At 45.0% G+C, this 14,558-nt stretch overlaps 1 protein-coding gene across 2 annotated transcripts in view; it reads right to left on the bottom strand.

Annotated features, from left to right (window-relative positions):
- st6galnac3 (ST6 (alpha-N-acetyl-neuraminyl-2,3-beta-galactosyl-1,3)-N-acetylgalactosaminide alpha-2,6-sialyltransferase 3) overlaps positions 1-14,558 on the bottom strand; it is a 249,728-nt gene that overhangs the window by 148,301 nt on the left and 86,869 nt on the right. The window contains exon 2 of one of the 2 annotated variants that reach the window (XM_069939297.1): positions 13,016-13,124. The exons of the other annotated variant lie outside the window; for it this stretch is intronic. The gene's annotated coding sequence lies outside the window, so the exon portion shown is untranslated. The remainder of the gene's footprint in view (positions 1-13,015; positions 13,125-14,558) is intronic. 2 annotated transcript variants of the gene reach the window in all.

The following is a 14,558-nucleotide window of genomic DNA, read 5'->3' as shown; positions in this document are numbered from 1 at the left end:
CTTTGCAACTGCTATTGCTATATTAAGAAATTTTTATTGATGTTTATCCAACTTCAATTTCACATCATCTTCATATATCACCAAGTAAAAATATTCTCAGATCCTTTTGTATTTTTATCTTCATAATTTGTCCAAATAATATACTCAAATTTTTCCAAAATTTTTTCACTTTAACACTACTTCCTTATAACATCTAAAACATTTATCAGAATGATTTGAGTTTAATCCTTTTAATTAAAATGGAGTATAATACAATTGATGTATAAAATTGTACTGAACCATTTGATATCTTGTAGCAGCTACTTCAGTTGAGCTACTAAAGCAATACACACACACACACACACACACACACACACACCAGGTTAGTCAACACAAGACTGCTTTATTCAGACTTTACAGGTTTCTTTTATATAACCAGTGATGGGAGAGTGGTGAAACAACAGGTGGAGATGACCACTGGCAGCTGTAATCACAAACCTGCATGTAGACGCCCTTTGGACCAGTGGTCGTTCGTCTCTGTGCCCGGGGCAGCAGAGATGTCCGGCAGCATCTAGGGCGATGGGTAGTCCTTTTTTAGGACAGCATTGCCCACCCTTACATGAGGGAGGGGGTTAGAAAAGGTACCCCAAACATTGCCGGCCCCACAGCAGCATCTGGCTAGCTAACTGCGGCTGGCAAATCATCTCTTAACAGTTGACCTACGAGAAAAATAAATCAAAGAAAACTCATTTTTGGAGCCTGGAATGTCCAGACCTTGCTGGATAGAGACAAGGTGGCAAGGCCAGAAAGACGAGCAGTACTGAAAGTGGCTGACATTTGCTGTTATCCCATTGACATCACTGCACTCAGTGAGACCAGGCTTGCAGATGAGGGTTCATTACAGGAAGCAGCGAGTGGATATACGCACTATTGGAAAGGAAAACCAGAGACTGACAACAGGATCCATGGAGTAGGTTTTGCAATCAAAGCTGCTCCGCTGAAGAATGTCCTTACCCTACCCACTGGAATCAATGAACATATCATGAAGTTTTGCTTCCTAGCATATCACCATTGTCTATACGCTAAAACTCTCATGAGTTCAGATGAAGACAAGGACCTGGACCAGACTATTTGGACAAACCCTTGCCATCGACAAATACGTCATCTTGGGCGACTTCATCACTAGGGTGGGGATATATACCGACAACTGGGACGGAATCCTTGGGAGACATGGAGTGGGAAATCCAAACAGTAATGACCTGTTGCTTCTGAGTAAGTGTGACGAGCTCAACCTGTGCATCACTAACACGATGTTCAGACTTGCAAACAAGTGTGAAACAACTTGGATGCATCCTAGATCCAAACACTACTTGACTACGTCTTAGTATGCCAGCATGACCTTCAAGACGTCACCATCGCCCAGATCACAGGTCACTGGCTGGTTCGGTTGGTCTTCAACCTGCACGTAGCCCCTTTGCATCGTAAACGATCAAAAATATCAGAAGACTGCAAGATCCAGGTCAAGCCCAACATTTTCAAGATGTACTTTAATGAAAAGCTCTCCAGCAATTCACCGCCTGTGGGAACCTGTTCTGAAAAGTGGAAGCAGCTCACATGTTGTTACTGAGACTGCAACAACTATACTTGGAATGAAAACCTGAGTACATCAAGATTGGTTTGATGAAAACCGTGAGACCATTTCAGCAACCATTCGGGCCAAAAACAAGGCCTGCGCAGACTGGCAAAATGACCCATCATTTGTCTCAAAGAAAGACAAGTTTAAACAAGCCACAACTGTGAGAAATGAGGGTCAAGTGGTGGCAGAGAAAAGCTGAGCAGGTGGAACTCAGGGCAGACATGCATGCCACCAGAGAGCTTTATGGCACCATAAAGTCCATTTTTAAATCAGGATGCTCCCCCTTGCTGTCATCAGAGAGGTCAAGCCTGATTGAAGACCAGGAAGAACTGAAAAACCGCTGGGGTGAATACAGCAGATCTCTCAGCACCAAATCCTGGATGACCTAGACCAGTCATCTTCTACTGAGATCTAAAACGATCTCGCTGGTGAATTCAAATAAATTTCCTGCCAAAATCTACAAAGCTCTAAGCCCAAACGCATTACAGGTGTTCAAGGACATCCTGGAAGACATCTGGACTACAGAGGAGATGCCTGTTGACTTCCGTGATGCCTTCATCATGGATCTCTACAAAAATAAAGGAAGCAAATCAAACTCCAGAAACTACAGCAGTATCTCACTACTGTCCAGCGCAGGCAAGATTTTCACCTGCGTCCTTCCAAACAGATGCGTCACTGTCTCAGAAAGGAATCTCCCGGATACACAGTGCAGATTTTGGCCAGAATAGAGTACAGTGGACATGATATTTGCCATAGAGACCAGTTCAGGAGAGGTGCATCAAGCAGAAGAAGCCTCTGTACTCTGTCTTTATTGACCTGACGAAGGCATTTGACACCGTAAACAGGGAGGCCCTCTGGATCATCCTGAGGTGCTATAGATGCCCAAGGAAATTTGTAAAAGTGATTCAGCTGCTCCACAACGGAACGACAGGACATGTCCTCTGCAGTGGTGACACATCAGCTGCATTTGCCATTTCTAATGGGGTGAAGCAGGTCGGTATACAAGCCCCAGTCTTGTTCAATCTGATCTTCACCTGCATGTTGTCATGTGCTGTCCAAGGCCTGGAGGAGGGAGTGCACATCAGGTACCAAATGGACAGCTCTTTTTTTGACCTTTGCTGCTTGAACACATGGTCAAAGTCATTCAAGAAATATCCTTGGCATCTGTTGGCAAGACCGTGTCTCCAACCTGGAGGTCTTGGGTTGCATGAAGTCCACCAGCATTGAGTCCCTGATCATCAGAGCCCAGCTGCGGTGGGTGGGACAGGTCATCAGAATGGACGACCACCAGCTGCTCTCTAGTGAACCGAAGACAAGAAGGAGACCTCAGGTCGTCCACACAAGCACTTTAAAGATGCTGTGAAGGAAACTGTACACTACTGCGGCATCCAGCCCAGAGAACTAGAAGCTGCGGCTGCTGACAGGTCCTGTCGGCGAGCCCTATGCAATGAAGCCTACACCAGTTTTGAAGACAGGCCCTGCCAAAAACTGGTGGAAGACGGTGAACGGCACCACAGAGCAGTGGCCACAGTTATTACAACAACGCACTTCCAGAGCCCCCACTGTGCTAGACTTTGCACTTCCAGACTAGGACTGCAGGGTCACCTTCGTGTCCACGGATGTCTTCGATGAAGTGAAGGCGCTGGCTGAGTTCACAACTCTCTGTAGTCTTTTCTTGTCCTGTGTATTGGCACCTCAATACCAGAGAGCAATGCAACTAGTCAGAATGTTCTCCACAGTTCACCTGTAGAAATTTGGTGATATACCAAATTTCCACAAACTCCTCGCAAAGCATAGCTGCTGGCAAACCTTCTTCATGATTGCATTGACAAGGAAGCCCCAGGAGAGATTTTCAGAGATGTCAACACCCAGGAATTTGAAGTTCTTTACCCTTTCCACTGCTGACCTTTCAATGAGGACTGGTTCATGTTCTCCTGATTTCCCCCTCCTGAAGTCCACAATCAGTTCATTGGTTTTGCTAATGTTGAGTGCAAGATTGTTGTTGTTGCAACCACTCAACTAGCTGATCTAGAAGTTCTAGAAGGAAGATGGTGGTGTGATGCAGCTTGCAGAGCCCTCTCCAAACATGGGTTTTACACTTACCTAAGTAGGTACTGTGAAGGAACACTGAAATGGATTGAGGATGGTCTCTGGAATGACAGGGATTGGGAAAGGCAATTTTGGAGACATCATGAAGGAAGCAAGCCTCTTTGGAAATCACTGTGGTCTGACTCAAATTCTGGGTGCTGGCGGTGGAGAGCTCGTTATGGCCTGGTGGTCACAGACGAACCCTCCATGTCCAGGACAGTGGTGTGGTGAGCAGAGTCGGTGGCAGAGTCAGCGGTACCTCAAGGCTGGAGTCAGCAGGGCAGCATCTAGCAGCCTCATGGTGGGGTGTGGCTGCGAGGTGCTTCTGCGTCATTGGTGACGACGCCGTGTCGGGCTGTATCTTGGGTAAACTTATACCTCTCATTTTGTTCGTTTTAGATTGGTCACAGTGTTTGAGCTACCGAAAGAAAATAGACACACACACCGAGAGCAGTTCAGTTTATACAAATGTTTATTACAAATTCACAAGCTGATTTCAAACTACAATATGCAAGCCCTTCCCAACTATACTTATCAACGCCTGGACTGGTCCCAACTACCGAAGCGAGGCAATGACTGCACACATGTAGTAGGTTGTCAGGGCGCCGGTAGCAGCTTCTCCACCTCCCCCGACCGGGACGTTGGCTGGACTCTAGAAGTTCTTCTTTCTGAGAGATGTTGCCACCTCTCGGAGAGTCTCAAACTTCAGCAGCGGGACCATGGTTTATATTACCCAAAAATTGCTTACCCAAGCACCTATTCCCAGCACATGCTAGGCTTCTATCGAATAACATAATTTTCAGCTTATCACTTTGAATACAATGGTTTATTTTGCATCAAGGCTAGGCCTCTGACAGTCTGTGACCAAAGCAAGCGGGAAGATTAAATGTTCTTGGTACACAGATGTCCTTTCGTCAGATAACAGCATCTCTGGCCCCTCGGTGAAATTTAGCTTATGTCTGCTGATTCTAAAAAACAAGCAGGTTCTCAGCCTTGCAGAAGCAAAGGTTGCAAAAGTAAAAAACACAGTTAGAATCTTCCATTACAGGCTGGAAGAACGGCGATGACTCGAGGAGGTAGCCTGAGGGTCAGGAGCGGTGGGCCACATGCTGGCTTGGGCATCCACGGTGGGTGTGTCAGTTGGGAGTGCGGGGCATTGAGGCGGTCGGTGCTGGGGCCAAGGTTCCAAGGAACTGTTGACTGAGGGAATTTCCCTGAAATTCCATCTGCGGCCCGGTCGTGGTCGTAAACCTCAGAGGGCAGTGCGGCAGAAGGCTGCAGTAGTCTCTGGACGGAGGGAAACGGCCAGGACTCATTTTATGCTGATATGGAAATAAGACTATCCTGTCTTACTGAGCCGACGGACTGTCTTACTCTGCCCACAGACTGTCTTCCTGAGCCCACGGACTGTCTTACTGAGCCATGGACTGTCTTACTCTGCCCACAGACTGTCTTACTGAGCCCACGGACAGTCTTACTGAGCCCACAGACTGTCTTACTAAGCCCACAGACTGTCTTACTGAACCCACGGACTGTCTTACTGAGCCACAGACTGTCTTACTGAGCCCACGGACTGTCTTACTGAGCCCATAGACTGTTTCACTGAGCCCACAGACTGTCTTACTAGGCCCACAGACTGGTCTTGGTCTATTAACGTGTTCTGTTCACTGTTATTTTCAAATATTCTATTGAGTAGTTTGTTTTAAAGTTAAATGAAATGTTTTGTTGTTAATTTGTTAGAGATAAAATTGTAACTGGGAGACCATGGTTCAAGATGGCTACGCAGCAGTTGCTCGCAGAGACCCCTTGCTACAGTGCCATTTTGCCCACTTCTTTGTTTGGTCTTGTGTATAATATTATGTTATTAAATAATGACTTATCCTGGAGAAATGCAATCACGTTTTTATGGCTGTTTTACAGCTTTAAAAATGTCAATAAAATGCTGAATGACTGATCTGTCACACTCCTGTACACTTCTTCACTGCCTCCTCTGACACAGCCCCTTTAAGTGACCTTGCAATCTCCGTAGCCACATGGGATGTTGTTCACCAGTGAAACCCGAGCCGAGGCCCAGATCGCATCTCCTCGATCCATCGTTTCGAATCCCTTAATCTAGGGAACCATTGGCAACCACGGCCTTTTGGGGAGGCTGGATCGCCACGGTACCTACATGAATTCTGGAGCTGATTCCTAGTTCCCAGAAGCCAATCACCAATGACCTATATAACTGCTTGGACTCCATACAACGACCTGGCAGGACTGACAGAAGCCTCCCCATTATGTTATGTTCTTATCCAGCAAGACCTACTTCTGCATCATAGGCCCTGAATTTCTGATTATTGCTTTACTCTGCAGGTTATTTCTCAACCAGAATAAATCGTTTCCAAGAAGCTGGGATTCAACACCTCTCTCTGTAACCATCGAGAACGTCGAGCACCGTCACACTGAGCACCTTAGGGCTGTGTATTCAGCCTACTCTGACCCATGAATGCAACGCCAGATCCAACTCCGAGTAATTAAGTTTGCAGATGACATAACAGTCGTTGACCTCATCAGCAACCATGAGGAGATGCACTGCCGAGAAGAAGGGCGAGATCTTGTGACATGGTGCAAGAATGACAACCCAATTCTCAATGTGGACAAGACAGGAGAATATCATGGACATCTGGAGGCCCAGGAATGACCACCCTCCTCTACGCATCAATAACTTTTTAGCGAAGAGGGCATCAAGTTCCTCAGAGTCCACTTAAACAAGTAACCTATCCTGGACACACATCTCCTCATTTATCACGAAAGCGCCATGGTGACTGCACTGCCTGAGAAGGCTTAAGCAGGCAAGGCTACCGGTCACCATCACGTCAACCTTGTATAGGAGCTCTCTCAAGAGCGTCTTGGCCGGCTACATCAGAGGAGTTGAATCCCAGCTTCTTGGGAATGATCTATTCTGGTTGAGAAATAACTTGCTTTTTTAATTGCAGCACCGCATTAAGGTAGTCCGGGGCCTGTAGCATACATCAGGGGCCCTGAATTGTGCCGGCTGGCGCATGCACGGTGAGGGGGCAGTGAAAAGACGAGGAACCGATTTTGGGACATTACTACTATTTCATACTGTAAAACAAAGCTGGAGATTCGAATCCTTTAAAGGAACATCATTTCCAGCTAACAAGTTTAGATATTCATTTATTATTGACACCAGCAGGTCGATTATCCTCACATGGAATAGATTGGAAGATTAACTAGGGACTGCGTCACATTTTCAAACCGGCTCACTTGCTGCCTGCCTTGCAGGACCTTTATGGAATTGCTCTATTTGGTTGATCCTGATTCTCCTGGCATTTTTGTGGCACTTCATCGATTTAAGCGATCCGGAATCCAGATTAGCTCCCTGGTCACAGTCGCAATGGACTCCCTGTCAGACCAATCTGACCTTGACTCCAGTTGGAAAATATAAAGGCTGTTCACATTTCCAAGCAGATTATTGCTGCTATATCATTAAGTAAACATAATGCACCTCCTGGAATAACCAGTCCACAAACTTGCCTCCAACTGCAATGAGCCTATGTCTCTTTTTGCTAAGTATTGGGAGGTGTAATGTTATTGGTTGACAGTCTTGTAATACTCCACATTATCCTGTTGGGTGCAAACTGAGTTGTCCAGGTGACCAGAATCCGGCGAGATAGTACGGCAATGAGACAAAACTTAAACATTTGTCGCTATAATAAATCAAAACTTACTTATGGCAGCTGGATCAATGCGAGATCAATGGCTATCTTCGTTACCCATGATCCCCCATGCAAAAGGAACTGCTCTGCATTTCCCTGGTGCTGCCATTGGTAGAGCAGTTCCAAGCTGCGTGGGGGATTATGGGTATCGAAGTCGGCCATTGATCTCGCATTGAGCCGTCTCTGTGAGCTTCCAGGGCGGCCCTGAAAAGGCCCGATCAGATCCCATTGCGGCGCTCCGGTGAAATGCCGCATCATGAGTTAGATGGGGGGGCCGACGGATGTCTATGAGACACAACCCACTCATTTCTGTGTTAATAACCCCAATTAAAGGTGATAATTGACTAAAATCATTTTTAGCCAATTATCACCTTTAAATGGGTTTATTAACACAGACTATCACTGTGGTATATCATAGCTGCTAGCCACCGCACAAAGATGAAAACAAAAATGTTTAAGTTCATAATTCACAGTACCGTCATAAACAGTGGGGGGTCCTTTAAAATGTGGGGCCTGTAGCATTTGCTACTTTCGGTGTTACATCAATCCGGCCTGGTGGTACGGTTGGTGTAAAGGATTGGAATCAGTGGACAATCCACAGGACTATAAGAATGACAGAGAGGATTACTGCGGTCTCCCTCCCTCCCATCGACGTGATCCATGGGGATTGTTGTTTGAAGAGAAGGTGTAAAATCGTTTGAGGACCCCTACCCCTCTGCACACAGCATTTTTCAGGTAATCTCATGGGGAAAGTGATACAGGAGGATCAGAGCCAGAACCACCAGGCTGAGGAACAGCTTCTTCCTATGGGCAGTGAGAACGCTGAACGACTGAATAAACTGCTCCGAGATCTTACTATTAATTCTAATATATTATTTTTTATGAATCACTTGTCTGTATGTATGTCAGGCCTGGTTGTGTGATTGCATGTTTTTGCATGGAGAATCGGAGAACGCTGTTTCATCTGGTTGTACTTGTACAAATCGGATGATAATAAATTTGCATTTAAATACTGTGGCTATCACAGCAGGGCAGAGGAGAGGTAGCTTGTAATGATAACCTGAAATTGCAAAGCCTTTCCACAAACTGCATGGCAGGAATGTGAGATAGTACACTTCTCTTGATGCATGAATGCAGTTCCAACTCTCAAGAAAGCTGACAGCCTCCAAGATAAAAGAACCCATTTGATGGATGCCCCCATCCACTGCCCTAAACACCCTTTCCCTCCAGGACCAGCAAAGAGTGTCTATAATCCACATCATCCACAAAATTCACTCCGCTGTTACTCACTTAGGTGACTCTGACAACAACTTCCATTGTATTCTCATCACAAAGGCCATAGACAATGCGGCGTAATCAGCTCATCGTCTAGTCCATGCAGTATAAAAGCATGGACTGTTTCATTTCCTGAAGAGCTGGAACTGGAAACGAAGGCTGTGCAATATTATAATGGTGCCTATTACATAAAAATGCAAACTTCAAATTATATTTGACAAATAGTTTATATATTTTTTAATTCTTTGGCTTGGCTTCGCGGACGAAGATTTATGGAGGGGGTAAATGTCCACGTCAGCTGCAGGCTTGTTTGTGGCTGACAAGTCTGATGCGGGACAGGCAGACACAGTTGCAGCGGTTGCAGGGGAAAATTGGTTGGTTGGGGTTGGGTGTTGGGTTTTTCCTCCTTTGCCTTTTGTCAGTGAGGTGGGCTCTGCGGTCTTCTTCAAAGGAGGTTGCTGCCCGCCGAACTGTGAGGCGCCAAGATGCACGGTTTGAGGCGATATCAGCCCACTGGCAGTGGTCAATGTGGCAGGCACCAAGAGATTTCTTTAGGCAGTCCTTGTACCTGTTCTTTGGTGCACCTCTGTCACGGTGGCCAGTGGAGAGCTCGCCATATAACACGATCTTGGGAAGGCGATGGTCCTCCATTCTTTAGACGTGACCCATCCAGCGCAGCTGGATCTTCAGCAGCGTGGACCTCTGCCATCTCGAGTACTTCGACGTTAGGGATGAAAGCGCTCCAATGAATGTTGAGGATGGAGCGGAGACAACGCTGGTGGAAGCATTCTAGGAGCCGTAGGTGATGCCGGTAGAGGAACCATGATTCGGAGCCGAACAGGAGTGTGGGTATGACAACGGCACAATTTAAATACTGCATGCAATGTTCAATTGAACAAGCAACATTTATTGACTGTGATTTTACTATAAAAGCAATAAAAAAAAACATTTCTGCTCTCGCACACTGTGCTGAATTATTTCCAAGGGCAAGGCCAGCAGAAACACGGAACACCAAGCTCCCCCTCCCACCCCCCAACATTGTAAATATGTTCCTAGTCCTTCAGAATCACAGGGAAAGAACGTTCTCCAGAAGGACCGCAGTGGTTCAAGATGGCACACCACCACGAGCAATGAGAAATGGGAAGCAAACTCTGACCTGGCCATGAAACTTAACAATAATTACAACCTAGAGTGGTTTAGATAAAAAGCATTATTTCAGTGTACAGTATTTGTAATAATACTGAAAATTGATAACGAACTTGAAGTGACTGACAGTATCTAACCTCATCCATAGCTTTTCTGAGAAGGTCACATAAAAGCTAACAGGCAGAATTAGAAGATGGCCACACTGGTGTGTGACTGGAGGCCTTTATTCAACAACCCAATTAGGTCATTAATCGCTTCTAATGGCAGTCTCTCCATACTTCCAGGTGAAAGAATTTTCTGTCATCTCAGTCTAGTGGCTGACAGCTTACAATTTCACACTGGTGAACTAGTAGATTGGCCGTTCAGTGAACCAGTTAAGGAAGCGATTTTTGCCGTTCACACTGCAGCACTGTTAACCAGTTGTCTGTGCCCTTTCACACTCATCACTAGGCATCCCCGGGGATAGGGGATTCGATCCTCCGTCAGTGACATCTGAATGACGCTTTAAGCGATTGTGCACCTGCTCTAAATCCTGAGCCATGTATTGGAATCTTATATTTAAACAAAATTAATCATGCCCCATTATAATATAATTAAGCATTATGCACTGCTCAGTAGGAGCCCTTCAGCCCCTGTTGTTGTGCCGACCTATATAAACTTTTATAAATTTATAAAAGACTGTGGGAAAGTGGTATAAAACACATAGCTACATTATTTATAAAGATCGTGGCAAAGTTGTAGTAGCAATAGCGCACAATTTAAGGGAAAGAGATGATGGAGCTTCCCTCCCAGAATTCTGTGTGACAGAAAAAGGGCTGTATGCACGGAGCACTAATGCAGCTCTCATGGAGGGGTTTCTCTGCCGCACGGAATTCTGGGAGGGGAGGTCTACTGTCGCTCGCTCTTCCTCTCACTCTCTAGCCCCTTTTCCACTGGGACATTTTCACAGGAATTAACTGAGACAGGGTCCAGCGGAAAACGACGTCATTTCACAAGGGGGATTGACGGCCTCTATCCCTACCTCATAAGCCTGGAGTCAGCTGCTGCTGGTATGCCAATTACACCAGTGAAAAAGACGACAGTAGGGAGTCACCCATTTCCAGTTGAAGGTAGACTCTGATCCCCAGGGATGAGTTGTGTTCAGTATCCCAGACCCCAGTCAGTTTTGATTCGAAAAACATCTTCTCCCTAATCTCCATTAGCACCCAGGGAAGGATACTTAGCCCCCTGCTCTACTCACTTTATCCCATGGTGCTGATAATACCATAGTAGTGGCCTGTACAAAAGGGGGCAATGAGTTAGTATACAGGAGAGAGGCTGAATCCTTGGCTGAACGGTGCACTAACAACCACCTCTCACTCAATGTCACCAAACCCAAGGAACTGATTCTAGACTATGCGAAAGGGAAAACAGGTTTATGATCCAGAAGATCACAGGTCAGAAACTTTAAATTCCTGCTTGTCACTAACATGGAACACTTGTCCTAGACCCATCATATACTGTACATATTATTACAAAGAAAGCACAACAGAACCTTTACTTCCTCAAGAGTTTGCAGACGTTTGGTTTGTCTACAGAAACCGTGGCAAATTTCTACAAAGGTGTGATAGAAAGTGCACTGACGGGCTGCATCACGGCCTGGTACAGGGACACCGATACCTCTGAGCAGAAAACTAAATGGTAGTGGTCACAGCCAAGTACATCACAGGCAAAACTCTCCCCACACTCAAGAAAATCTACACAATGCCGCTGGAGAGCAGCAGTGATCATCAAGGATCTCCATAACCCAGAACATGCTTTGTTCCTGCTGCTGCTACCACCAGGAAAGAGGTTCAGGTCTCACAAGACTTACCACCAGGTTCAGGAGTCAGCCTCTTGAACAATAGCCTCATTTAAGGACTCCTATTCTGTGCGTCATTTATTACTGTATATTTAGACTTCTGCATTTGCACAGTCAGTTTGGTTAGAGTTCCTAATGAGGGGAGTTTATCGTTACCAGAATAGAGATTACAAAGCCTAGCCTGCAAAAAAAGAATTTCAGGGTTATATGTGATGTCATGTATGTACTCTGACAATAAATCTGAACTATTCCCCACATGATTTTATAAGCCTGTGTAAGGTCAAACCTTAGCTTCTTCCATTGCTGGAGAAAAGTCTCAGCCTATCCAAACTTATAATTCAATCCTTCTGGTTCTGGCAACTCCACGTGACACTTTTTTTTGCACCCTTTCCAGCTTAATGATATCCCTTCTACTGCACACAATACTCTAAATGTGATCGAACTAATGGCATATATAGTTGGAACAGAATGACCTAATTTCTCTACTCAGTGCCCAAATTGATGATGGCATGTGTGCCAAATGCCCTCTTCACAATCTCTCAACTTTTTGAAATCTCAAGCATCTTGATCCAAAGTACTTAACCACTCCTCATAGGACATTAGTTTCACCAACCACCCCCATCCCAGGAATCCAGTGCTACCTTTCCTCTCCCACAAGTACTGTATACCCTTCCCAGGGTATAGGGATCAGACAATGTTCCAAACCTGGGCTCATCAAACCCTAAATGCTTGAGGTAAGGAGTCGTTTCTTAAATCTTCTTGCAGTAAAGGTGAGCACACTGTTATCTTTCCTGAATGCCTCTCGTACCTGCATATCAACTTCCAATTAGTCATTTTCACCAGTGGTTCTCAATCTTTTCCTTTCCACCCACATCCCAGTTTAAGTGATCCCTATCCCATCGGTGCTCTGTGATTAGTAAGGGATTGCTTAAGGTGGGATGTGAGTGAGAAAGGAAGGTTGAGAATCACTGCTCTGGACCTAATTGCCACTGAAATATTTTGCTTGAGAAAAATTGTCACTGGACCATTTCCTTCGGAGTTATGAAACCGTACACATAACAAGTCAATTAGGGACAATTAAAACTTTTCTTCCCACCCACATGCACCTTAATCAATTCCTTACTAATCACAGAGGACCGGTGGCATAGGGAATACTTAAAGTGGGATGTGGGTGGAAAGAAAAAGCTTGAGGACAACTGATTTACAGCAATGAGTAGATCTTCTAAACATTCTCCTACCATTTGTAAAATACTTCTTTATTTTACTACCAAAATGGATGATGTTATCTTACGCCACATAATATTCCATTCAAGATGCTCATTCACTTACTCATCTTGTGTTCCTCAGCCTGACCACCTCTGTATCACCCTCACTTGCCAGTTGACTTTGCCTCATCGTTCCAGGTCTCCCCCATCACTTACGTGAAGCAATCTCTCTCCTAAAGAAAAATAGTGGGGAGGTCATGAAGCATATAAGGATAACCGAGGAGGTAGTGATGGCTGTGTTGAAAAAGATAAAGGTGGATAAATCTCCGGGACAGGACAAAATATTCCCAAAGACACTCAGGGAGGCTTGTGGACAGATAGTGCGGCCATTAACAGAGATATTTAGGATGTCACTGGCCATGGGGGTAGTGCCAAAGGGTTGGAGGGTGGCGCATGTGATTCCGCTGTTTAAGAAAGGGTCCAAATGTAAACCTGGGAATCATAGGTCCGTGAGTCTGACGTCTGTGCTGGGCAAGTTGATGGAAAGTGTTCTGAGGGATGGTATTCACAAATATTTGGAGGTACAGGGATTGATAGGGAGTAATCAGCATGGTTTTGTAAGGGGTAGATCATGCTTGACAAACCTGATTGAGTTTTTCGAGGGGGTTACAAAAAAGGTTGAAGGGAAAACTGTGGATGTTGTCTTTATTTAGACTTTAGTAAAGCTTTTGACAAAGTGCCCTTCAGGAGGTTAGGAAAAAAAAGTGGAGGTATTTAGGTATAAATAAGGAGGTAGTGATATGGATTCAGCAATGGTTGGATGGGAGGTGTCAGAGAGTAGTGGTAGAAAATTGTTTGTCCAATTGGAGGCCGGTGACTAGTAGAGTTCCTCAGGGATCAGTCCTGGGTCCACTATTGTTTGTTATATATATTAACGATCTGGAAGTAGGGGTGGAGAATTGGATAAGCAAGTTTGCGGATGATGCAAAGATTGGTGGTGTTGTGGATAGTGAGGAAGATTACCGTAGATTTAAAGGTGATTTAGAAAGGCTGGAGGTGTGGGCTGAGAAATGGTTGATGGAATTTAATACAGATAAGTGTGAGGTGTTACATTTTGGAAAGGCAAATCTAAATACGTCATATGCATTAAATGGTAGGCTATTGAGAGGTACAGAGCAACAAAAGGATTTAGGAGTTATGTTAAATAGTACCCTCAAGGCTGATACTCAAGTAGATGGTGTGGTGAAGAAGGCATTTGGAATATTGGCCTTCATAAATCGGAGTATTGAATTCAAGAGTAGGGAGGTTATGATGAAATTGTACAAGGCATTGGTGAGGCCAAATTTGGAGTACTGTGTACAGTTTTGGTCACCAAATTATAGGAAAGATATAAACAAAATAGAGAGAGTACAGAGAAGGTTCACGAGAATGTTGACAGGATTGCAAGGTTTGATTTACAGGGAATGGTTGTGCAGACTGGGGCTTTTTTCTCTGGAGCGTAGAAGATTGAGAGGGGACTTGATAGAGGTGTTTAAGATTTTAAAAGGGACAGACAGGGTAAACGTGGATAGGCTTTTTCAATTAAGAGTGGGGGAGATTCAAACTAGAGGGCATGGTTTAAGATTGAAGGGGGAAAATTATAAGGGGAACATGAGGGGAAATTTCTT

This window comes from Narcine bancroftii, chromosome 5, assembly GCF_036971445.1.
Source record: "Narcine bancroftii isolate sNarBan1 chromosome 5, sNarBan1.hap1, whole genome shotgun sequence".
Taxonomy (NCBI): domain Eukaryota; kingdom Metazoa; phylum Chordata; class Chondrichthyes; order Torpediniformes; family Narcinidae; genus Narcine; species Narcine bancroftii.
Note: the sequence above shows the minus strand (reverse complement) of the source record. Positions and strands in the feature narration are given on the sequence as shown.